Below are 24620 nucleotides of genomic sequence, written 5' to 3'. Positions count from 1 at the left end.
CTGGCCAATATCTGGTCTCCTCAAGGTTTGCACTTTGCCATTTCCGTCCAGTGCTCTGCCCTTCCAGAGGATGATGGAGGGGCGAGCATGCAGATGGGCCATCTCTGTGTGGCTCATTGAGCTAGAGGGAGAAGGGCGTGTGGGGTGTCCTCAAGGCCAGCAGAGTTTGGAGGGCTGGAGAGAAGGAGACTAGTGGGCCAAAGATGGGTCCCCCAAAGATGGGTCCCCAAAAGATAGCCACGTCAAACTCCTGGACCTGTGAATCTTACCTTATTTGGAAAAAGGTCTTTGTGATCACGTTAAGCATCTGGAGCCAGTGAGGGGAAAGGCACTGGTACAGACAGAAGAGGCAGAGGCAATATGACCCGGAGGCAGAGACAGGCGTGATGGGGCTGCAAGCTATGGAACCCCTGGAACCCCCAAAGCAGCAAGGGGCAAGGAAGGATTCTCTCTTGGAACCTCGGAGGGAGTGAGCCCCCCTCCAGCACCTTGAATTTGGACATGTGAACTTCACAACCGTGAGGAAGGCATTTCTGGGTTTTTCTTAAGCCACTGCATGTGTGGTACTTTGTTTTCAACCTGAGGACACTGATGCGGAGATCAATACCACCCAAATGTCTAAGTATCCGGGAAGTTCTGTTCTGTTCTGAGCACAGTTCCCATTGAGAGATTTTCCAGCCTGAGGAGCTGTCTTCCATCTACAACAAGCAGCCTTCTGGGCACTGGCCTGAGGACCCCTAAAGCAAATGACCCCGGTTCTGGCAAAGGTGACCCAAGCGTGGGTTGCAGCACCAGCAGGTCCTTCCTGGGGGAGAAAAACCCTGGGGAGAAAAACCCTGAGCGAGGCCCGTGGGGGCAGGAGCCAGGCCAGTGTTTCACAGTGTCTGCACCAGACCCCAGACTGGTGCAGAACTACACTCCCTCTCCCGTGGGATTTGCTCTCTGCCTGTGCTTTCTGCTAGACAAGGAGTGCACACCCCTGTTCTTAGTGCAAAGTGTTTAGACTGAACAGAAGGAGACAGAGACAAAAATAGAAATGTTCCCATTGAACACCCTTCTCTGGCAGCCCCTCGCCCACCTAGAGAGCCCTTGCCAGCAGGGCATGGTGGCTCATGCCTGTAATCCCAGTGCTTTGGGAGGCGGAGGTGGGCAGATCACCTAAGGTCAGGAGTCCAGACCAGCCTGGCCAACATGGTGAAACCCTGTCTCTACTAAAAATACAAAAAATTAGCCAGGCATGGTGGTGCAGGCCCGTATTCCCAGCTACTCGGGAGGCTGAGGCAGGAGAATCACTTGAACCTGGGAGGCAGAGGTTGCAGTGAGCCAAGATTACACCACTGCACTCCAGCCTGGGCAACAGAGCGAAACTCTGTCTAAAAAAAAAAAAAAAGAAAAGAAACAAAGAAAGAAAGAAAAAAGAGACAGCCCTTGCCACCTGGGGGCACCACCCGGCAGGCCTTCTGTGCTACACACGTCATTCTCACAAGCTCATGCACACGTGTAGTGGTTGTTTCTGCTAATCACTTTTAAAATGTAATATTAGGTCTTGGAGCTGTGCCATGTGAGCAGGTATAGGTCTGCCTTCTCCTTCAGCCCTCTGCCCACTACTTGAAGACGCGGGGAGCCTGGGGGTCACGTCCCTTTACTGATGAGCACTCAGATGGCTTCTGATTCTCACCAGTCCTGCTGAGCTGACCATCCTTTTGTGCCTTGCTGGGCACTCTCACGGGCACTTCTTTGGGATGGGAATTGCTGGCTGATTCCATTGGGACAGATTCTCTGAACGCCTCTCGAGAGGCTGCGCTCATTCGTGTTCTCCCTGAGAGTAGGCGGTGCCCCTCCCTGGACTGATTGTATCAACCTGCTATGTTTCCCACATGATTGGGTAAAACAAAATACAAACCTCCCCGTCGCTTTAACTTGCATTTCCCTGGTTACTGCTGATGTCGCGCAGCTTTAATTTCACATTGAGAGTTTGGGTTCTTCTGCCCAGAACTGACCACACCTTTGTGTAATTTCCTTTCTTCTTGTTGAATGCTCTTTATATATTATGGGTATTAACCTTTTCTATTTAATTACCCATAAAATAGATTTTCTAAACTGCTGCTGTCTTTTTAATCTTGCTTATGGTGTTTTTAGATCACATACAGAAATGTTTCTTATGGCTTCAAAGATTTAAATATTTTCCTTTAAATCTTGTAGGATTCACACCTTTCTTAGAGGATTTTCTGAGATCCAAAATTTTAAGAGTATTAACCTATATTTTCTTTTTATATCTTTATGCTTTTCCCATCCAAATATGTAGTTTTTCAATTCACCTGGAATTTATTTTTGAGTACAATGCGACATACTCATTTAAATTAATGTTTTAATGCAAATGTGTTTCTGATTATCTGAACACAGATTGAGTACCTCATCCTGTCCTTGGTAAGCTAAGATAAATTTCCTATTATAGAATAAATCCCGTGCTTACAGGAGCCTGTATTTGGACTTCTTATATTTTCTCCTTGGTCTCTCGTCTACTTCTGCACCCACACAGCCTGCTGGTTTCTGCACTGCTTGGCGGTGACATTCCTCACACAGTCTTGCTTCTGCCCAGATCTCCTTGGATCTCCTGCCCCTTCCCCGCTCTGCCTCACGCCAGCACCTCTGTGCGCCCCCAGGACGGCGTGTGCTGAGTGAGGCAGGTGCAGGCCCACTCCACCTCGGTGGTATCAACAGAACCTGGATGGGGATCCTTCAATGATGGGCACTTGACACCTGGGGTGAATTTGGGCATGAAAAGAGGCTGCATGGGTCAGATTGTACTCCCCCGATTTTATAATGAGGCTCAGAGAGCATAGACTGTTTGTCCTAGGTCACACGGCCTGTGAGGGGCCGGGGCTGGGACGCAGGTGTCTCCACAACAAGAACACAGCAGTGGGGGCCACCGCCCAGGCTCAAGCCCCCTGCAGCCACTTCCAGCCTGAAGGGTTGTTTGTGAGTAGGTTCTGTTCAATAACTCCATTTTGCAGATGGTAAAACCAAAGCTCAGAGCAGTGAAGCGGCTTGCCAAGGGTGCCAGCCAGAAAATCACAGACTCAGACTCTCAGACACTTGAGGCTGGGTCTTGACCAAAAGACAAAGCTGCTTGCTAGCAGCAGATCAAGGCACAGAGAATCCAGGGCAGCCCCTATTCGTGACCTGGCCCAATGAGCAGGGCAAAAGCCCAGTGCTGTGTCAACAGACATGGACAGAAAACTCAGGTGGCTCAGAGGTCACCAAGCCCAGCTGCTCATTTGAGTGCACGTGAGGCCCAGGACAGGGGTGCTGGTAGGGGCTCTTGTGAAGAGGTGGAACCTATACTCCAATCCTGCTACCTCTCCAATCCTGCTGCCTCTCCAATCCTGCTGCCTCTCCAATCCTGGTGATCAATTGAGCTCACTAGATTGATCTAGTCTTGGATCAGGTTAGCAGCCCAGCGCACCTTTGATTTTGGAGAGGGCCTGTCCAGAGTTGGTCCAAAAGGTGTCTCAGATAGGGACGTCCACGTGGGAACCAGGTAGATGCAGGGCACACCTGTAAGTGGTGACCAGAAGGGCAGCTGGCCGCGGAGGGACGGCACACCTATACACCATGCCCATCACCTCCCTCCCCTGCACACAGTTCCCATCACCCTCACCTATACACCCATCACCTCCCTCCCCTACACACAGTTCCCATCACCCTCACCTACACAACGTGCCCGTCATCACCCTCCCCTATACACAGTTCCCATCACCCTCACCTACACACTGTGCCCATCACCACCGTCCCCTACACACAGTTCCCATCATCCTCACCTATACACCCATCACCACCCTCCCCTACACACAATTCCCATCACCCTTACCTATACACCGTGCCCACCACCACCACCCTCACCTACACACCATGCCCATCACTCTCACCTATACACCGTGCCCACCACCAGCACTCTCACCTGCCTCTGGTGCTCACCCTGATATTGTGTGACCTTGGAGGCTACAACCTGTCCATCTCTATTCCATCATCTGAGATTAGCTCCAACTTCCCCTGCCCTCCTTGTTAGTATTTTGTTGTTATCTCACATATTATTTCCCTGTGTCCATTAACAGAAACCTCTCCTCTCCCGGAGCCAGGAGCTGCAGCCTGACTCCACTGTCTGGCGCCTGCACAGGTGGGCGGGGAACACAGTCCAGGCCAGGAAGGCTGCTCTCCACCCTTCACGGCAGCACCCAGGCTCAGTGACGTCCAGAGACGACAGCCATGTGTGGTGTCTTTAGGCCAAATTCAATGCAAGCCCCATTTTCTCTCTGCCAGAGAAGATGCCTCACTCCTGCCCTGAGTAAGGTGTCTGATCCTGAAATCAATTTTTTGGCTCCTGCACAGCCACAAGCAGAAGTGACAGGAGCTTTATTGAATCGTGCCCTTCACACTGAGCGGATTGGATAAGTGGGCGCCAAACACTTAGCACAGCTTTCTCCCTCTCCCCTGCACACAGGGGCTGAGGTTCAGATGACATGCAGGCTTCTCTGCAGAGGGCACAGCTGTGCCAGCAAAGCCACCTGAGCAATCTCAGAAGGCGGCATGGTCACAAATGTCATTGTGTTCAAATGTGTGTCACAGTCCTCACATCCTGAATCTGCACTGAAACCCACCACCACCTTTCCAGGCCACTGTGCACTTCACAGCCCTGCTCTACCCCTAAGAACAAGACCACCACCCTCACCTGCCCCTGTGCCCATCACACCCTCACCTACACACGGTGCCCACCACCACCCTCCCCTGCCCCTGTGCCCATCACACCCTCACCTACACACTGTGCCCACAACCACCACCCTCACCTACACACAGTGCCCACCACCACCCTCATCCACACACGGTGCCCACCAACCTCACCTGCCCCTGTGCCCACCACCACCCTCACCTACACACGGTGCCCACCACCACCCTCACCTACACACAGTGCCCACCACCACCCTCACCTACACACGGTGCCCACCACCTTCACCTGCCCCTGTGCCCATCACACCCTCACCTACACACGGTGCCAACCACCCTCACCTGACCCTGTGCCCATCACACCCTCACCTGCACATGGTGCCCACCACCACCCTCCCCTGCCCCTGTGCCCACCACCACCCTCACCTACACACGGTGCCCACCACCACCCTCACCTGCCCCTGTGCCCACCACCACCCTCACCTACACACAGTGCCCACCACCACCCTCACCTACACACAGTGCCCACCACCCTCACCTGCCCCTGTGCCCATCACACCATCACCTACACACGGTGCCAACCACCCTCACCTGCCCCTATGCCCATCACACCCTCACCTACACACGGTGCCCACCACCCTCACCTGCCCCTGTGCCCACCACCACCCTCACCTACACACGGTGCCCACCACCACCCTCACCTACACACGGTGCCCACCACCCTCACCTGCCCCTGTGCCCGTCACACCCTCACCTACACATGGTGCCCACCACCCTCACCTGCTCCTGTGCCCACCACCACCCTCACCTACACACGGTGCCCACCACCCTCACCTGCCCCTGTGCCCATCACACCCTCACCTACACATGGTGCCCACCACCCTCACCTGCCCCTGTGCCCATCACACCCTCACCTACACACGGTGCCCACGACCACCACCCTAACCTACACACAGTGCCAACCACCACTCTCACCCACACACTGTGCCCACCACCACCCTCACCTGACCCTGTGCCCATCACACCCTCACCCACACACTGTGCCCACCACCACCCTCACCTGCCCCTGTGCCCATCACCACCCTCACCTACACATGGTGCCCACCACCATCCTCACCTGACCCTGTGCCCATCACACCCTCATCTACACACAGTGCCCACGACCACCACCCTCACCTACACACAGTGCCAACCACCACCCTCACCCACACACTGTGCCCACCACCACCACCCTCACCTGACCCTGTGCCCATCACACCCTCACCCACACACTGTGCCCACCACCACCCTCACCTGACCCTGTGCCCATCACACCCTCACCTACACACTGTGCCCACCACCACCCTCACCTGCCCCTGTGCCCATCACACCCTCACCTACACACGGTGCCCACGACCACCACCCTCACCTACACACAGTGCCAACCACCACCCTCACCCACACACTGTGCCCACCACCACCACCCTCACCTGACCCTATGCCCATCACACCCTCACCCACACACTGTGCCCACCACCACCACCCTCACCTGCCCCTGTGCCCATCACACCCTCACCTACACATGGTGCCCACCATCACCACCCTCACCTACACACAGTGCCAACCACCACCCTCACCCACACACTGTGCCCACCACCACCACCCTCACCTGACCCTGTGCCCATCACACCCTCACCCACACACTGTGCCCACCACCACCACCCTCACCTGACCCTGTGCCCATCACCACCCTCACCTACACACAGTGCCCACCACCACCACCCTCACCTGCCCCTGTGCCCATCACACCCTCACCTACACACGGTGCCCATGACCACCACCCTCACCTACACACAGTGCCAACCACCACCCTCACCCACACACTGTGCCCACCACCACCCTCACCTGACCCTATGCCCATCACACCCTCACCCACACACTGTGCCCACCACCACCACCCTCACCTGCCCCTGTGCCCATCACACCTTCACCTACACATGGTGCCCACCATCACCACCCTCACCTACACACAGTGCCAACCACCACCCTCACCCACACACTGTGCCCACCACCACCACCCTCACCTGACCCTGTGCCCATCACACCCTCACCCACACACTGTGCCCACCACCACCACCCTCACCTGACCCTGTGCCCATCACCACCCTCACCTACACACAGTGCCCACCACCACCACCCTCACCTACACACCATGCCCATCACTCTCACCTATACACCGTGCCCACCACCAGCACTCTCACCTGCCTCTGGTGCTCACCCTGATATTGTGTGACCTTGGAGGCTACAACCTGTCCATCTCTATTCCATCATCTGAGATTAGCTCCAACTTCTCCTGCCCTCCTTGTTAGTATTTTGTTGTTATCTCACATATTATTTCCCTGTGTCCATTAACCAGAAATAAGCAAAATCGAGGTATCTTCATACAACACAATGCTATGTAACAATAAAAGGAAGTTGACTATTGAAATATCCACCACCAAGAGTGAATTCCCAAAACATGTTGAATGAAAAGATCAGAGGCAAAAGAGGTGTATATTTTATGATTCTGTTCCTGTGAAACTCTAGAATCCACGTAGAGCAGTATTTGCTTCTGGGAGTGGGAAGAAGTAAATGCCAAATGGCATGAGAAAAATTCTGCAATATTAGAAATCATCTGTGTACTATTGTCAGTTTTCACCAATCTGGACACCACATTTTGCATGTTTACTTTAGATTTATTATAACTCAATGATTATAAAAATACTAATACCTGCCACCCTAAACATCTTCTGGGCAGATGAACTTGTAGGACCACGGTGAAGCAGGTGGCACAGGGTCACCCTCTCACCACCAGCAAGCCCCCAACTCGTCAAAATGAAGGAAACTCCTCTTCCAGCAGTGGAGACAGGTAGGGTGAGAGCAAAACCCGTGAGACTGGGGAGACTTGGAAAGTGAGACGTATGATTGCTCAGCAATTTTGCCTAGCAAAAAAAACTGCAGTTTTTAAATGATGGCAGAGAGACCTGGGTTTGAGTGGAGCACAACGGTCCCTCTGAGCTCACAGGCAGAAGCTAGTGTGGGCAGCACCAGAAGCAGCTGTAATCTGTGGGGCAGGAATCAGAGAACAGGGAAGGGTGCAGAGAAGGGAGCCCAGGAATGCTGCAGTTCCGAAGGAAAGATCACTCCCTGCAGCAAGGTCTGCTGTGGCCTCACAGAGTCCACAGCCAAGCCCCTGACAAAGCTGCACAGCAGGCCCAGTGCTGGTTGTGTCCCCTCAAGTGACAGGTTTTGTGACACCACTTGCACCTTCCTCAGATTCACACTGGACACACAGAAAGCAAACTCATGGGTTCGAGGCCATCAGCAGGAGACTGAGCTGCCTGACAAATGAGAACCAACTCTTATCAGGAAAAACAAAAGGCAAACCTAGAATCCAGAGTCTTCACTATGAACTATCCACAGTGGCTAGAATTCAATCAAAAATCACTAGACAAAACAAAGGAATTGAAAAATGTGATTCATGATCAAGAAAAATGACAGCGTCAATGGAAATCCTGCCAGAGGTGGCCCAGGGGCTGGACACAGCCAATAAGGACTTGAAAGCAATTATTATAAATTTGTAACAAAAAGATATCATCACACAATTAAAGGAAATATAGTCTTAGGAGTGAACAGAAAGGCAGCCTCAGCAGAGAAATGGAAACAATGAGTAAGACGCCAGGGAAATTATGGATTACAAACACTGAAATGAAAAATTCACTGAGTGGGCTTTACCCACGATTGAAGATGGCAAGAGCATCAGTGAACTTAAGAACAGATCGATAGAAATTATCCAATTTGGAGAACAGAGGAAAAAAAAGAATAAAGAGAAATGAACAGGCCCCAGGGACATGTGAGATGTTATCAAACAGCCTAACACATAGAAGCAGAAATAGATATCTGAAGACACAATGGCTGAAAACTTCCAAAATCTGATGAAACTATCATGAAGTGGTTTTTTTTTTTTCATCACAATGGAGAGGAGGGTTTAAAAATATTTAGATGTAGATAAAAGCCTATTTATATTTCCTGGTAAATCTTAGCTTTAAGTGCCTTTAGCAAACAATGGAAAACAAAAATGAGTTAAATTTTCAGCTCAGGAAGCTAAAAAAAGAACAATGACAGAAATTTTCAAAATGTAGCGATAGAAGAGAGCAAAAAGCAAAGATAAAGGCAGATGCTTAAAAATAGAAAACAGAGCAGTCAAACCAAGGCTTCAATTTTTGTTTTGTTTTGGCTTTTTTGTGTGATGGATAATAAGGTAGACGGACCTCTGACAAGTTGAACGACGAAAAGAAAGAGAAAATCCAGAAAGGAGCACATTGGAAATGCAAAAAGAAGGAATATGCGATGCCGTCTGCCAGTAAATGTGCAAGCTCAGATGAAGTGGACGATTTCACAGAAACAAAAAGGAAAAACCGTGTATGCATGTAACATGATAAGCCATGTTCTCAGTCAAGGCACTTTTAATGCATATAATTAACATAATATTAGTATCTATTGTATACAAAGACTATATATCTCCAAGGAAAAGACAAAATAGCCCCAAAGAAAAATATGTAAAAATATGACAATAATCATGTCACAGAAAAAAACATATACAAATGGCCAGGAAGTCACCAGGGAGTCACGGGGGACATATTTCACTCCCAGCAGACCAGCAGGATCACCGCGTGTGTGCAGCACGTGTGAGTGGGGAGGCAGGGAGACGGTGCATTTCATGCACTCTGTGAAGAGGAAGTAAGACAAAATGCAATATTGGAAATGCAGATGGATAGCCCCAAACCCAGCCATTCCACGTCATTGACGGAGACTCCCCATACACTCTACACCCAGCTGCTGCACTGCCAGCACCTTCGACAGGATGGCAAGTTTATCACAGGGGGCAGGAGAAGTTAGGAGAGGGGGCAGGAGGAGGAGGAGGAGGAGGAAGAGTAGTCATCGGCCAGGGGCAGAGCTCAGAACCAAATGGTGCAAACATGAAAATGTAGACTGCGGGTCCAAACATGCTCATTATTTCATTCTCTGTACTTCTTGGTACATTTAAAATATTTCTCAATAAAGTCATTTTTCCTCCCTGCAATACCATGAATGCCTCTCACAGACCGACAGGATGCAGTGAAAAAGCCAGACAGAAAAGACACATCCCGTGCGGTCCCCTTAGGTGATATTTAAAGGCAGCAGAAGTGGGAAGGGCAGCTCTTGTCCTCGGCGGGCACTGCTGGGAGGCGCCAGGGCTCTTGTCCCCGGCGGGCACAGCTGGGAGGCGCCAGGGGAACCTTGAGAGGTGGGGAACACTCTTTCTTGCTCTGTGGGCCCAGGGAGCATAAACGTCCACAGAACCCTGCATGGAGGATCTTGCCGTGTCTGTTTCACCCCAATAGAAAATGACAGAATGATGCCTGGATGGGATGTGGTGTCTTAGATGGGACACCAAGAAAAAGGACATCAGAAAAACTAAGGAAATCAGAACCATGTGTTGACTCCAGTTATTGATCGATTAACAGCTAAAAGGCATCCTTTGTTCCGATCCATTAACCATGGTAAAGGCGCTGGTCCTGACATGCCTAGGGCCCCCCCTAGAGAGGCAGGGGAGCCCAGAATCGGGCACAGGGGAGAGAGGACAGGGCCTGTAAGAGGCAGGCTGGCACCCCTGTGTGCCCACCCTAGAGGAAAATGAGCCCAGGGAGCCAGCCCCGATGGCTGGTGGGGCCAGTAGGGAAGGACTCAGCGCAGTGTAGATGTGGGACACAGCCTGTTCCTTGCTGGGTGATGGACAGGTGTCAGGACTCACCGCAGCAGCCCCACGCCCCCTGCCCGAGCCATCATGCAGCTCTGACCCATTGTCAGTGTCCTCCTCTGGGGAAGCTGAGGCCTGAAAGTCAGGACCCTCCTCCCCTGTGTCCTCTGTGTGAACCACTCCCCCCACCCCCGCCACCATTCATCTGGACAGCAGTGCCACCCACAAGGCCGGGGAGAGCAAACGCCATGCTGCTGGACAGAGGAGACCCTCAAGGGACCTGGCCCCTTGAAGCACCTCTACCCAGGGATGGAGGGAGAGAGGTACAGGCCAGGTCCTCTCTGCTCCCAGCCCTGCCGTTGGCCCTGACACCCTGGCCAGCAGCCCATCGCCCCTCCTGTCAGGGATGGCCATGCACCGGAGCCTTAATTAATTCCCAACAAGACTCATTTGTATTCTTTACAAGGCCCGGAACTTTCTCCATGGAAATTTTCCCCCTCTGGGAAAGACACTTTAACTGGCTAATATTTTCATGATTAGATGTCTATGGCTGTTGAAACCAAGCTCTCTCCCCACTAGCCAGCATCATCAACAGAGGCAGGACGGGCGCCCATGCCACCCAGCAGGAGGCCTGGTGCAGCTACTTTGCCAGGGTCCTCACCATGGACTCGGCCTTCCTGGCGGTGCCTGTGGGTCCAAAACAGCCCCCAGCCTGATCCCCGGCCCCCTCTGGGCCACCACCACCCTCTGGTCCCTGGAGAGAGGCCCCAGCCTGTCTCTCAGCTGCTGTCTTTTTCTGGAAGATGGTGAGTGACATGAGCCCTGTGGAGCAGCCCTGTGGCTCCGGGTCCCCTGTTTTCCTGGCTGTGTGCCTGGTAGCAGTGGCTGCACCTCTCTGAGCCTCCACACTCTTACCTGGGAAGTGGGGACCCCCACGGGCAGACTGGCTTGGGATAACCCACTGCAGATCAGGGTACATGATCCTACTATATCTCACTGTCCCTGCCCCAGGCCAGGCCCTGTTGGCCCTGTCCGCTCCCGCCAACCACAGCCATCAGCCCCCATGATCCCCACAGCCGGGCCTGCTGAGAGTCGGCCTGGAGCCTGCAGTTCCCAGCGGAGCCCACAGTGAGGTGGGCAGAGCCTTCCCACCTCCTCCACTGAGATATAGACACGTCCCTGTGTCCCTGGCCCCAGGTCTCTCCAGCCTGCTGCTCACCTGCCCCACAGACCCCCTCCCCAAAGCCTGGTTCTCTGCTGTCCTGCTGCCCCCGTGACAGATTGGGAGGACCCTCACCCCCCATAAACAACAGGGAGCAGATACTGGGGTGTAAAAGGCAGGGTCCCTCCTCCCGGGATGATCCCCCTTCTCGCTCAGGACTCCTGCTGGTGGCCCAGGAGGCTGGGGCAGGGACAGCACACAGATTGGAGGAAAATGACCAGGGGTCAGCATCGGCACGTGGTGACCTTGTGCCGCTCTCTCCCCCCTGTCTGGGCTTCAGGGTGAGGAAGCAAGTGCACTGAAGCTCCTGGCGGATGAAGCGGGGGGTCTCGTTGAGCTGCCAAGCTCGCCACCCTCATGGTGCAGCCACGTGGGTCTCTAGTGCCCTTCCCCACTGCCCTCTTGCTGGAGGCAGGGCCCCTAGCCAAGGTCGAGGGGAACACAAAATTCTTCCTCTGCAGCCCTTCAGGTTCACTCAGTGAGCAGCGCTAGGACTGCTCATCGTGGCACTACTGAGCTCAGAACCGGGGCAAGACCCCACAGGTGTTCTTGGGGGGTTCCAGGGAGCCGGTGGATGTGAAGGAACTTGGCCACCAGGAAAGGCACCTGAGAACAGGGCTTACTGTTGTGTGCCCCACCCCACACTGGGGCCAGCTCCCAGGACTCACTGCAGCCCTGGGTACAGGTCTCAAATATGTCCCCCTTCTCACCAGAGCCCACCAACACCCTGTCTGCCACCCACATCCCCCTCCCCACATATGTAGGCATGTACACACGTACATGCACACATGCACACACAGACATACACACACATGTGCAGGCACCTGCTTGCAGGATTGTTGCTGCCTGTGGCTCTGCCGTTAATCCAGGTCTAGAGGACATATTCATGGAGAACAGGCCGTCCGGGTAGAGTTGCATCCCTGGCCCAGTTTTTCACCCTTGCCTGTGTCCACGCCCTTCGTAGTGAAGTTTTGTGTGTCCTCCACTGTGTGTGTGTGCCTGTGGGGGTGGGAAATACATTCTGACTCAGCCTTGGTCATGTGACTCACTGAAATGGAATAAGGCCTTGTGAAGTGCACCTGTGCACGCCACGGCCTGGGGGGCTTTGCCTGCCTCTGCTTGGCCCCTTGCCCTTGGCCCCCAGCTGAGATCAGCCGAGATCAGCCACTGTTGTCAAGGCTTGTGAGGCTCAATGCGAATGACTGTGGCTTAAGCCCTCATGTGATGGCTAATTTCATAGTGTCAACTGGACTGGGCCATGGGGTGCCCTGGTATTTGGTTGAACATCACTCTGTGCATGTAAGTGCTTCCACCTGAGACTGCCATGGAATTTGGGGGACTGAGTCAACAGACCACCCTCTCCCACGTGTGGTGAAGGCCTGAGTGGATAAAAGCCGGGGTGGAAAAGAACTCTCCCTCCCTTCCTGGCTGCCTCCAAGCTGGGACGCTGGTCTCCTCCAGTCTCAGGCTTGGACTTGGGCTCCAGCTGCCATCGGCTCTCCCAGTTCTCCAATTCACCAACTGCAGATCTTGGACTTCCCAGCCTCTTTAATGTATGAGCCAGCTCCTTTCAGGAAATCTCTGTCTGTCTGTCTGTCTATTCTGTTTTTCTGGAGAGCCCAGGCTAATCCACCCGCCCGGGTTTTCCATGGCTCTTTACACAGCCTCAGTGGACGTATTCACCTAAATACCATCCATGCTTCCTTTCCTTTCTTTCTTTCCTCTGAAGCAATTTTAGAGAACACTGGCTTCCCCTTAAATTGCATCTTCTGGACTCATCTTTGACGCTGTGACCTCCGTTTGGCACTGTGACCCTTGATGGCCATGGAGAAACCTGAAGAATCTGCAACGGAGCCTCACCCTGTGCTTATGCAGAGGTCTGTCTAGGTGCCCCCGGGCTACACAACATGGTGGCATCTTCAGGACCCCGGTACTTTTGCTTTGCGGCCCCATTCAGCTGGAAAACGCCATTTACCCCCGAGCAGCCAGCACCTGTGAATGTCGGGGTCCTCTCTCCCCCTGCGTCACCCCTTGCTCTGACTGCTGAGAGTCCGAGAGCCTGGAAGCTGTAGCTCCTGAGAAACCGAGCTCACATGCCTTCGTGTGGGAATGTTTTCAGTGTGCTTCGACTTGGTTCGCGCCCTTTCCCCTCCACTGTTTGGTGGTCATTAGAGCTGCTCATGTGGCTCCGTCCCTCCAGGGACCCTGAGACCACACACCCCACGCTGTTGAACACGGGCACGGCCCGTGAGTTGTGTGCCAAGGTGATCTGTCACTTCCTGGAGGGACCTTCACCGGCCAGGGTTTGCTTGCCACCCTGTCTTTTCCCTCTCACGTGGTGACCAGCAACATTCGAGATGGGAGATGTGTCATCAGCCTGGGTTCCTGAGTGACAGCCGTGGGCAGGGCACCTGCTGAGCTGGGGAGGGCATGGTCAGGTGAGCGGGAGGCGCCTCTGCTGTGTCAGTCACTGAGACACGGGGGCTGTCTGCTGCTGCAGCGTGAGCCGACCTCTTCCGTAGGATGCTCTGGGACATTGTTACCCAGTCTCTTGATTCTTCTGTTACCTGCAGGTACGTGGGGGTCACACATTATGTAAGTAAGCAGAAGTGTGAACACAGAGCCCTGAGTGAGTGCAGGACACTCCCCTGTCAGTGCTGGTCCCTTCTCACCATCTGCCAGCCTGGGAAGGAGTGCCCTTCCCTGACTAATTCCCAAGTCCTCTGCCACTTGTGGGGCCCAACTCCCCTCCAGAGGTCTTCCTGGACCACCCCACAGCAAAGAGCTCTCTCCCTCCTCCGGCCCCCTGACTGTGAATCCTGACACTTGGAGTCTGCTTTCTCTCTGTCTGTGTTCATGTCCACTCCCCCTGTGAGCAGTTACTGTGTGCATTCAGAACAGTGCAGAGAGCTCATGACGCTCAGGGGCCAGCCTGCGGGGCCAGGGGACAGGGCTGGGCATGGGAGCAGGGGCATTCCAAGGAGGAGCTGTAGGCCCACTTTGCAGTGAGCAGGCAATTGCGGCTGCCTTCCTGGAGGAGGCTGCATGCATATCACCAAGTGGACTGGTCTGGACTTGGACTTGGACTGGAGCTTAAGTCTCTCAGACCCCGCCCAGAGCCCTTCCTCCCCTCTCAGGATGTGACACCATCCTGCAGTCCCAGAGAGAAAGGAGGGGCTGAGGATGTAGGAGCTTTAGCCTTGTTTGGAGTCATGCTCCTGCCAGGCTGTGAGAAGCTTCAGGTGGATGCCCCCTGGAGTCTGGGTGCTCCCCCCCGCTGGGGAGTCCTGAGCCCGTTGCCCAGCTGCTGCTGCTCTCAGGAAGAGAAAATCCTGCCCACTGGGCCTTCTGGGCAACCACCTATTGTCGTCCTCCACGTCCAGCCCAGTGTCCAGAATATCCCAGGTGCGTCCAGCAGTGGCGAGGGCAGCCAACCTGCTGCTGAGAGGTTAGTTCTCCAATTACTGCGGCTCCTCGGCAAATAATGGCCGCGCAGTCATTAACAAGGCGCTTAGTGAGAGGAAGCAGGCAATCCGGGCCCTGTGTTGTGGGGGCGGTGGCAGCCCCCGGCAGCTGCTCTCTCCTTATGGTGGCTGTGTCCACACCTGTCCACCCAGGTGTCCCCTCGGGGTCCACCCAGCATCCTGCCAGACGGAAAGCCAGCAGCTGCGACTTCGGGCCCTGCTGCCCTAAGTGGAGCGAAAGGCCCTGGTGGAGTCCTGGCTGCTCCAGTGGGCTGGAGGGCTCCGGGGGGAGATCAGCCCAACTGGGCCTCAGCTGGCTCACCCGTCAAGGGCAGGGATGCTCCCGACGGCAGGGAGGGCCGAGATCTGGTGCGGGCGAAGCCCAGAAACGTGATCAACGTCAGTCCTCTAGAGGAGAAATTTTAGCTCATTTTCACCTCCCACTGGGAAGGCCGCTGACTTTCATCCACCCCTGCTGGTCAAAGCTCCCCCTCGGCCCAATGGGTTCAGGGCCCCAGCCCCGCCCCACAGCCCTGCTTCGCTGCACCCACACAGAGCCTGGGCCCCCTAGCCTGACACCGTCTACTCACAGCTCAGCAAAAAGCAGCTGAGTGCCTACTGCGTGACAGTCCCCGGATGAAACATCCCCTCTTTCAGGACCTGTTCTCATGCAGAGAGGCACAGCCAGTGTTCTAGGAAGTATCTGGAAGGGGTCACATTGGACTCAAGCCCGGCTGAAGGCCAGGAGCAGGCTCTCCAGACAGGGGAGCCAGGCAGGAGGCAAAGGCCAGACAGGAGGCCAGCCCTGATGGGGAGGGATGGGGTGCTTCTACCCTGTCCCTGGCAGAGAAGTGCATGTTGCTCCTGGAACCACTCTGTTTGGGGAGGGGAAGCGGTGCCCTCAGCTGGGTGCAGGAGACTAGCCTGCAGCAACCTGTGCGTCCTCTGTGCCCCAGCACAGAGCACACAGAGCAGCCGACGGCTGGGAGGGCCCCTGCGGAAGGCAACCAGGGAAATCCCACAGGACACACAGAGCAAGGGGTCGGAGGTGAAGTAGGGCCACCTTCGTGCCACCCCATGGGTCCCACCATCCTCCAAGCTCCACAAACACAGCCTGAGGCTGCTGCATCAAAACAGACAGCCCAGCACCCTCCATGAACAGGGAGCCAGGACTACAGAGGGGCAGGGGCCTGTCCTGGTCACTCGGTGGGAACTAAGGGGGCCAGGGCCAAATCCTGGGCAGGTTATTAGGAGGCTGCCCGTGCCAGGGCACCCCGGGGAAGGAAGATACCCAGCCAGAGAGATGTGTTCATCAGGCCCCCAGCAAGCCCCTCACCCGCCTCGTATGGGGCTGGGAAACCTGTAGCCTCCAGGGCAAAACCTCCCTGGCTTCGCTCAGCACACAGCTTTGAGAATGTGCTGGATCCAACGATGGGCCCCGAGGACTTTCTTTCCCCAAGGACACAGCCTGAAAACAGAGGTTCTGGACCCAGGCAGCCCCAGGCCTCCCTGGTGAGGTCGGAGACCTCGGGTAATGACTCAGCCCCACCAAGCCTCAGTGTCCATGTCTGTGAAGTAAGGCCCCTAACCCCGCCCCTCCCCTGCAGGCAGCAGCTTGCCTGGCACCCTGAGCAGTGCCGTCCCTCAAGGGGGCTTCGGAGACCATGAGGAGCTGGCATTCAAGGAGGGACAGACTCTCCGGGGGCCGACCTGGCTCCGCCTCCAGCCCCAAGCCGCCCTCTTGAGTCATTGAACCACTCTGACCCTCGGGGTCCTCATGCCCTAGCCGAGCACAAACACCCTCGCTATGCCAGGCTGCACCAGGGGCTGTGAACTAACACCAGCCAAGGGGAGGGCCCCACACGGGCTGTACTCCACAGGCGCCACGCTCACTCCCTGCCCTCATTCCTCCGTGCTGGAGCTGGGCTCCCACGGTGGGTCCTGTCTGGGGACTGAATTGCTCAGGGAAAGGGTCATTCCTGATAGAGGGGCAGCCTGGGTGACAGCCAGCAGTTAGGAAGGGCAGGGATGGTAGCAGCCAGCCTGCCCAGCACCCCATGGGCAGGTGTCCACTCCCCAGGGCCACCCCACCTGCGCCTGTGGCTGCCACACAAAACCAAACCCATAAACCGCGGGCGGCATGGAGGTCACCAGGGGGACGGATAACCTGCTGCCTCCTCTAATAGCATCCGAGTAGAAAGATCGCGCTTCCCCGATGGGCCCAATTTTTCTTCCTGCCCCTCCCCCTGGCGGCAGCCTCCCTGAGATAATGACCACAGAGCGGCCACATTCTTCAGCCCTGGCCAGGGCCTCTGTGTGGCTGCCGCACTGCTGTCTGCTCTGTCGGCTCTGAGGCCTAAATTACCCAGCAAAGGGAGATGGATGGCCGGGCCTTCCCAGGCTCAAATTGATTCTCCATTCAGTGCTGGCGGCGTCTCCTCTCCCCGGTGATCATTGAAAAACACTTTTTTCTCAGCATAATGGCCCAGTTCAGGAGCTTCTTGATAGGAAGCAAAGATGTATATCTAATCACTGACTAATGGGGGTGCAGGGGGAGGAGGCAGACAGCAGCAGGGTCGCCCCAAGGCACAGGTGTTGGGAGGGGACAGGGAACGTACAGCGGCCCTGCCACGGGGCTCTATCTCCTGCCCCTGCAGCCCTGATGCCTCTGCTCAGGGTGGGAGGGTCCACAGAGGTCAGCCCCCTGGGCCAGGCAGAGAGTCAGGGCTGGAGCTCCTCTCAGGGTCATCGGGGGCCCGAAGTCATGGACTTCCGGCCCTCACTGCTTTGTCAAGAAGACAGGCAGAGCCTGCACAGAGAGGGCATCCTGATGCAGGAGGGATGGCCGGTGGACATGCTGGGCACCAACTCCATGCTGGTTGCGTGCAACGTCCAGACGCAAAATGAGAGAGGTCGAGAGCCTGCCCAAGGTCACACAGCCAGCAAATGGCAGAGGGGGACGAGGCTCCCAGGCCTCCAGCAGCCCCCATCTCCACACCTCTCAGCAACTCCAGGGATGCTCATGCTGAGCACTGGATGGTCTTGATGAACATGGTGCACAGGCTGTTTACTGAAAGAGTTCTAGGCAACAAAACCTACGTCCTAGGCTTTCTTTGCTACGACACTGCTCCTTGTATCATTGAGCCCCTTCCACCTGAGCTAGCAGGGCGGCCTCCCACTGGCCCCCACCTCTCTCCATCTCCGCATTACAGTGTCGCATGACTCTGGGTGAGCTACCTCCCATTTCCAAGTCTGAATTCCCTCAATGGTAGGACGATGCTACCTCCAGGTGGGCTGTTTCAAGAATAAATGAATCAATCTCTTGAAAGGTCCCTGGCAGAGTATGTGCTCAATAAATGCTTGTTCAAACTGCAAGACAGGGACCTAGAGATGGCAAATGTTAGCAGGCAGGGCTTCTCTCAAAGGAAGCCCACAGATAAGTGATTCGTGCTTGGTGCAGGGGAGAGGAAAGGTGGCTGGGATGCCCCGGATGGAGGGCAAAGGGAGAGCTGGGCTCAGGCAGTGGTGATCACGGCAAGATTTGCAGAGGAAACAGTTGATGCATCCCTGAAACCCAGACATCCAGCAGAGCTTCAGAGCAGACTTCAGTGATGACCAGGTGGTTGTGGTTGAGCGGTGGGACCCGGCCAGCAGGTGGAAGGGAGGCCGACAGGAAGGAGCAGCTTGCTCTCAGGTGGTCCACATCTTCTCTGCACCCCCAAGATGTGTAGATGGCAGAAAGGTCACCTCCAGGAGGGGGTGATCTGACTCTGATGTGACCGAGTTTATCTTCCAAATTTTTTAGGCCAGCTTCCCACTTCCTTGAGCCCACTTTCCCCATTGTCCGAGGCACAAGCTGGGAGCTTTCCCACCTCCAGCCAATGTCTTGGTCTGACCTAGACTCCATGAATGGCCCTGCCTTTTCCAAACTTCTCTAGCATCCTTCCACCCAACTCAAGGACCACCTCCCCCAGGGCATCCCCACAGGGCTCCCCATTCTGCCCTCCATCTTACCCAGAATCCTGGGGTGTCACAACTCAGGACCTCTCCCCACACAGCCCTCATGATGCGCTGCCCTCAGGATGAGGGTCACTGCCCCTCTGCCTCCTCTCACCACATCACACCTCCCTCTCCATGTGTGTCCTCACACAGGGTGGGAATGCCTGGTGCTGATGACTGTCTTTCTTGCTTCACTGTGAGCACTGAAAGTGTGAGATCCCCCCAACATATCCCCAGCATGGGACACAAAGACTGCGTGCAGTAAGTACACAAATGTGTGTAAGGAGTGAATGAATAAATGACTTTGGAGGGCTTGTCTGCTTATCTCCTGATTTTACTTATGGGGATATAGAGCTACAAATAAGAGAGTTCACACAATAGGTGGGGCGTGGCATGGTGAGCCACCTTTGACTTTCACAACTAATGCCACACTAAAGCTCCATCACCCTGAACAAGTCATGTAGCTCCTCTAGTTCTCTTTTTCCTCATCATAGAGTGGTCTAAAATGCAACTTGTCCCTGTGTGCAGTTCATTCGAGAACACCTACCTAAGGATCTTCTAACTCCCAGTCTTAAAAAAAAACAAGAGCAACAATAATAGTAAGACGTAGTGATGGTGATGGTGGTAATCATGATGGTTATGATGATCTAGAAGTTGTATCAATGGCGATAATGATGATGGTAGTGTTGATGGTGATAGTGAGGATGATGATAGCAATGCTATTGATAGTGATAGTGATGGGGATGATGATGACAATAGTAATAGCAACAATGACAAGGATGGTGATGATGATAATAATAGTGTTGTTGATGATGATAGTAATGGTGTTGATGGTAATGGTGATGATGATGGTAGTAATTGTGTTCATGGTGATGGTGATGATAATTATGACAGTAATGGTATTAGAGATGGTGATAGTGCTGATGATGATGATGACAGTAACAGTGTTCATGATGACGGTGATGGTGATGATGAGTATGACAGTAGTAATGTTGATGGTAGTGATGATGGTGATAATGACAAGCAAGAATAATGGTGATAGTAATGGTGATCATGATAGTTATGATAATGATGACGATGATAGTAATGGTCTTGGTGGTGATGGCAATGATGATAAGAGTGATGATCATAGTAATTAATGGTAATGCTGATGATGGTAATGGTAATGATGATTATAGTAACAGCATTTGTGGTGACAGTGATAATGATGATGATAGAAATGGTTTTGATGGTGATGGTAATGGAAATGATGATGATAGTAATGGCATTCATAATGATGGTGATGATTATAATGTAATGGTGATGGTGGTGTTGGTGATGAGGTTGATGATGATGATGATAGTAATGGTGTTCATGGTGACAGTGATGGTGATCATGATGACAGGAATGGTGATGATGGTGATGGTAACAATGATGATGACAGTAACGGCATTGATGTTGATGGTAATAGCTATGATGATGATGATGATGATGATGATAGTACTGGTGATGATGACAAGGATGGGGATGACGATGGTGGTGCTAATACTGACAACAGCACTGACTGAGCACTGGGTTAGGTGGTGTGCCGGGTGCTTACTATTGTCCAACTCATTTAATCCTCACAACTACCCTTTGAGGCAGGCACCACTAATATAGTCATTTTATAGATAAAGAAAGCAAACCCACTGAGTTGCATGGCCAAGGACACAGGCTGGAACCAGGATTCATACCCTTCTGTCTAACTCCATAGCCTGGGCTTCCCACTTGCAGAATGCTGTCAGTCCTCGAACTAGCTCCCTTGCAAGCTGACTCCTAATCTTGGTGGTGTTTTAGTGCCTTTCATTGGAATCCCCAGCAGCCAGTGCTGTACATCTGCTAATTACATGTTTTATTGTCTCGTTTGCTGTTAAATATCGTCTGTACCTATCATTAAGCAAATTTGCCTCCTTCATGGATTTATCCCCTCCTGAACTCCTGCACATGGCCCCTTAGGGTTTGCAGTCAACCTGTCAGCCAGGGGCTCACCCCTTGGAGCCAACCCTGCCTGTCCTTCTGATCACAGCCCTTGGCAGCCCCTACCCCCATCACAATGCCATTCTCACTATGCTGGCCCATCTTCTCACCCATCATCCAGCAATCTTCCTTTAACAGGAGGGTGCTAGCTAGCATCACCCTCCTATAAAGCATCTTCAGTTTTTCTTGCCCTTGCTCCTGGGGGTGACATCTCAAGCCTGGGATTTCTGTCAGCATGACCCAGGTCCCCTGCAAGACCAGTGGCTTGCCTGTGAAAATCCTCATCCTTGATGCCTCTGGGGCCAAAGGCCAGGCCCACACAGAAGCTCTCAGCCCCAGAGCTGCAAGCCTCCCATCACTGTCCCATTCAGGAGCCCTGAGAGCCCAGCCCCTTTCTCCCCAGGGCCCTCATTGTCACGCTGTGCTCTGTCTCCCTCCCCACTGCGCCTGTTCCCCAAACTTTCCCCTGCTACCCCTGCAACTCCCCAGGGTAAAGAAATCGGTGGGATCTTCAAACCCCCACCTCTTGTCCTCAGTCTGCCCCTCCCACACTGCCCCCACCAGCGGTCATCCAGTGTAACTGCAGTGTTTAACCAGGATGGTCTTTGCTCCCTGCCTCCGCAATTCCAGTCGCCCTCACCAGCTCTGAAACCTCACAAGGCAGAACGTTGCCCTCTGCCTGTCCTCCTGCCCTTCCAGCCCACAGGCTCTGCCCCTCCCAAGGCACCAGGTTTTGGCCTCCCACTGCCTCCAGGTCCAGCAGCCTCTGGGTTTGCTTTCCCTGCCTGTGGTGGACCACACTCTCCCCTATAACCCAACCTTGGTCATTGCCTCCCTGCCTCCTGGCCTCCCATGGTGCCTACTAGGAAAACCCAAACTCAGTTCCCACCAGAGGCCTCCTTCTCCATGCCTCCCCACAAGGAAAGTGCTCACAGCAGAGTGGGCTTTGCTCTCATGGGGTGATGGCTTCTGTCCCCTATGGAGCCCTGCGTCCTCCCAGACACTCTTTCTGTCCCCCTACCTCGCTTTCCTGTCTAGCGTGGCAATTTAAAATATCTATGTAATGCCAAGTTTCCAGAAATCTTCTTGAGCCTTGCAGCCAATAACATTTGCTCCTCTTCCCAGAGAAAACATCTGGGCTCCAGGCTCAGATGCTAGCCATGGTTTTTTAAAAATCTGAGTGTTTACTTTAGAACAGAAATACTGCTCAGTACAATAAACAGCACTACCCGTGATGCATCAGGAGAAAGCTGGCGCCCCCAGCTCCCCAGCCCACCCTCCCGTGGGGACCCAGCCAGTGGCCCAGCTTGGGGCTCACGCCTTGGCCCTGCCACAGCCCCCAGGTGTCCTTTCACAGAGGCAGGGTTGCACCGCAGGCCACACTTGCTGCCCTCCCCTCTCTCGAATGGCAGCCTCAGCCCGGGTGGAAGGCAGAGCCGCCAGGTCACTGCAGGCAGCTAAGAGAACTGGGAACCAGGAAGGCAGGGCAGCTCGGCCCCACCCTCCTCCTGCTGTTGGCTCCTCTCCACTTGGAGGCCCCTTGGCAAGGGCAGTGGTGGCCTGGGGTTGCCATCCCAGCAGTCTCCTTGCAGGCCCGACCCCTGCACTGGCTCCAGGCTGTGGGCACCCAGATCCCCCGGGTGCCGTGCCCTGGCTTTCTTGGACGTGAGCATCTCTCCGTCTGTTTTGCACAAACCTTCCTCTACCGCTGGCCACCCACCTCAGCTTGACACACAGTACCGTGTCCCCAGGATCCTGTCCTCTGCCCCACTCTGCTCTCCTGCCCTCCTGCCTCCTGCCCCTGTCACCCTCACCCTCCTGTACCGCATGCAGCCTGCTCCAGGCCAGCCTGCTTTTCCTGCCCCTGCACCCCTGGAGCTCCATTCCCAGCCTGCGTTATCAAAAGCCTCACACTTGGCCTCTCTGCTGCACTCCTGGGCTCTGGTGGCTTCCCCTCATCCAGGGCCACTGCAGATGCCCCTAGGTGCTCGGCCCTCCTCCCCTCTCCCATTCCCCCGTCACCATCCTCAAGGTGAGGCTTACAAACCCCAGTGCTGTTCTGAGCATATGACGAATGTTCATTAACTTAACCCTCAACCACCCTCTGACTTGGGGACAATTTTTATCCCTATTTTTACTGATGAGAAAGTGAGACATAGAGAGGTTAAGGGACTTGCCCAAGCTCACTCAGCTGGTAAGGAAGGAGCAGAGACTTGTCTACCTTCCCCAGGAGACTCAGGGTGCAGGCTCTGCCAGCCCAAGGCGGTATCCTGCTGCAGAGATGCCACTTTCCGGACTCCGCCGCCAGCCCCGCTCCACCTTTTGTGGCAGGAGCTGAGGTCCCTTGGCCTTGGCCATGCTCAGGTGCCTCCACTCCCTGCTCCTTCCCTCCTTCCCTGTGCAGGACAAGCCTTCTCCAGACAACACCTTCCTCCCCACCGTTCTTTCCCAGGACACCTCCCCCAGCCCCTCACTGTTCAGGTCTAATGTCTGCTCATCTGGGGAGCACCCCCACACCCCCAGGTCCTGCAAGAGGTGCCAAGTGCCCTCCAGCTCTGGCTGCTCCATGCCACGGGCACTGGTGTGGCACCTGACTGCTACAGCCCCCGGAGGAGCAGGTGTTGGGAGGCCCCTGGACACGTGGGAACGCCCGTAGAGGCAGAGGCTTCTGGCCACTCACACCTGAGCAGCCCGGCAAGGCGGCCCAGCTCGCAACTCCAACTTCCTCTAGGCCTCCCTGTTCCAAAGCCAGGGGGTGCCCACCTCTGCCTCTGTACACCCCAGTGTGTGTGTGTGTGTGTGTGTGTGTGTGGCTGTGGGAGAGTGTGTATGTACATCTGGGTGTGCAAATCTATATGTGCACATTGTAACTTGTGACAGTGTCTGTGTGTACAGCTCTGTGTGTGCATATGTGTGGGGAGCTACATTGTGCAAGACTGTGTGAGTGTGTGCCTGTGTGTGTAAGGCTCCGTGTGTGTTTGTGTTAGGCTCCGCATGAGCATGTGTGTGCTCACATGTACTTGACCTGGGAGCCTGAGTGATCAGGTGTATGTGCGAAAGGCTCTGATGTGTGAGCATGTGTGTGTGTGCCTGTGCATGCATGCCTGGTCCTGGGTGCCTGGGTGCCAGTGTGAGTGTGTGTGTGTGTGTGCAGGCACTGCCTCTCTCCGCCCCCTGGGTGCCTGGATGCCAGTGTGAGCATGTGTGAGTGTGTGTGTTTGTGCAGGCACTGCCTCTCTTCTCTCTCTGGGTGCCAGTGTGTGTGTGTGTGTGTTTGTGTGTGTGTACAGGCACTGCCTCTCTCCTCCCCCCGGGTGCCTGGGTGCCAGTGTGAGCGTGTGTGTGTGTGTGCATGCACTGCCTTGCTCCTCTCCCTGGGTGCCTGGGTGCCAGTGTGACCATGTGTATGTGTGTGTGTATGTGCATGTATGTGTGTATGTGTGTTTGCATGTGTGTGTCT

The sequence above is a fragment of the Pan paniscus genome, chromosome 7 (assembly GCF_029289425.2).
Source record: "Pan paniscus chromosome 7, NHGRI_mPanPan1-v2.0_pri, whole genome shotgun sequence".
Classification (NCBI taxonomy): domain Eukaryota; kingdom Metazoa; phylum Chordata; class Mammalia; order Primates; family Hominidae; genus Pan; species Pan paniscus.
This window is presented reverse-complemented; position numbering follows the sequence as displayed.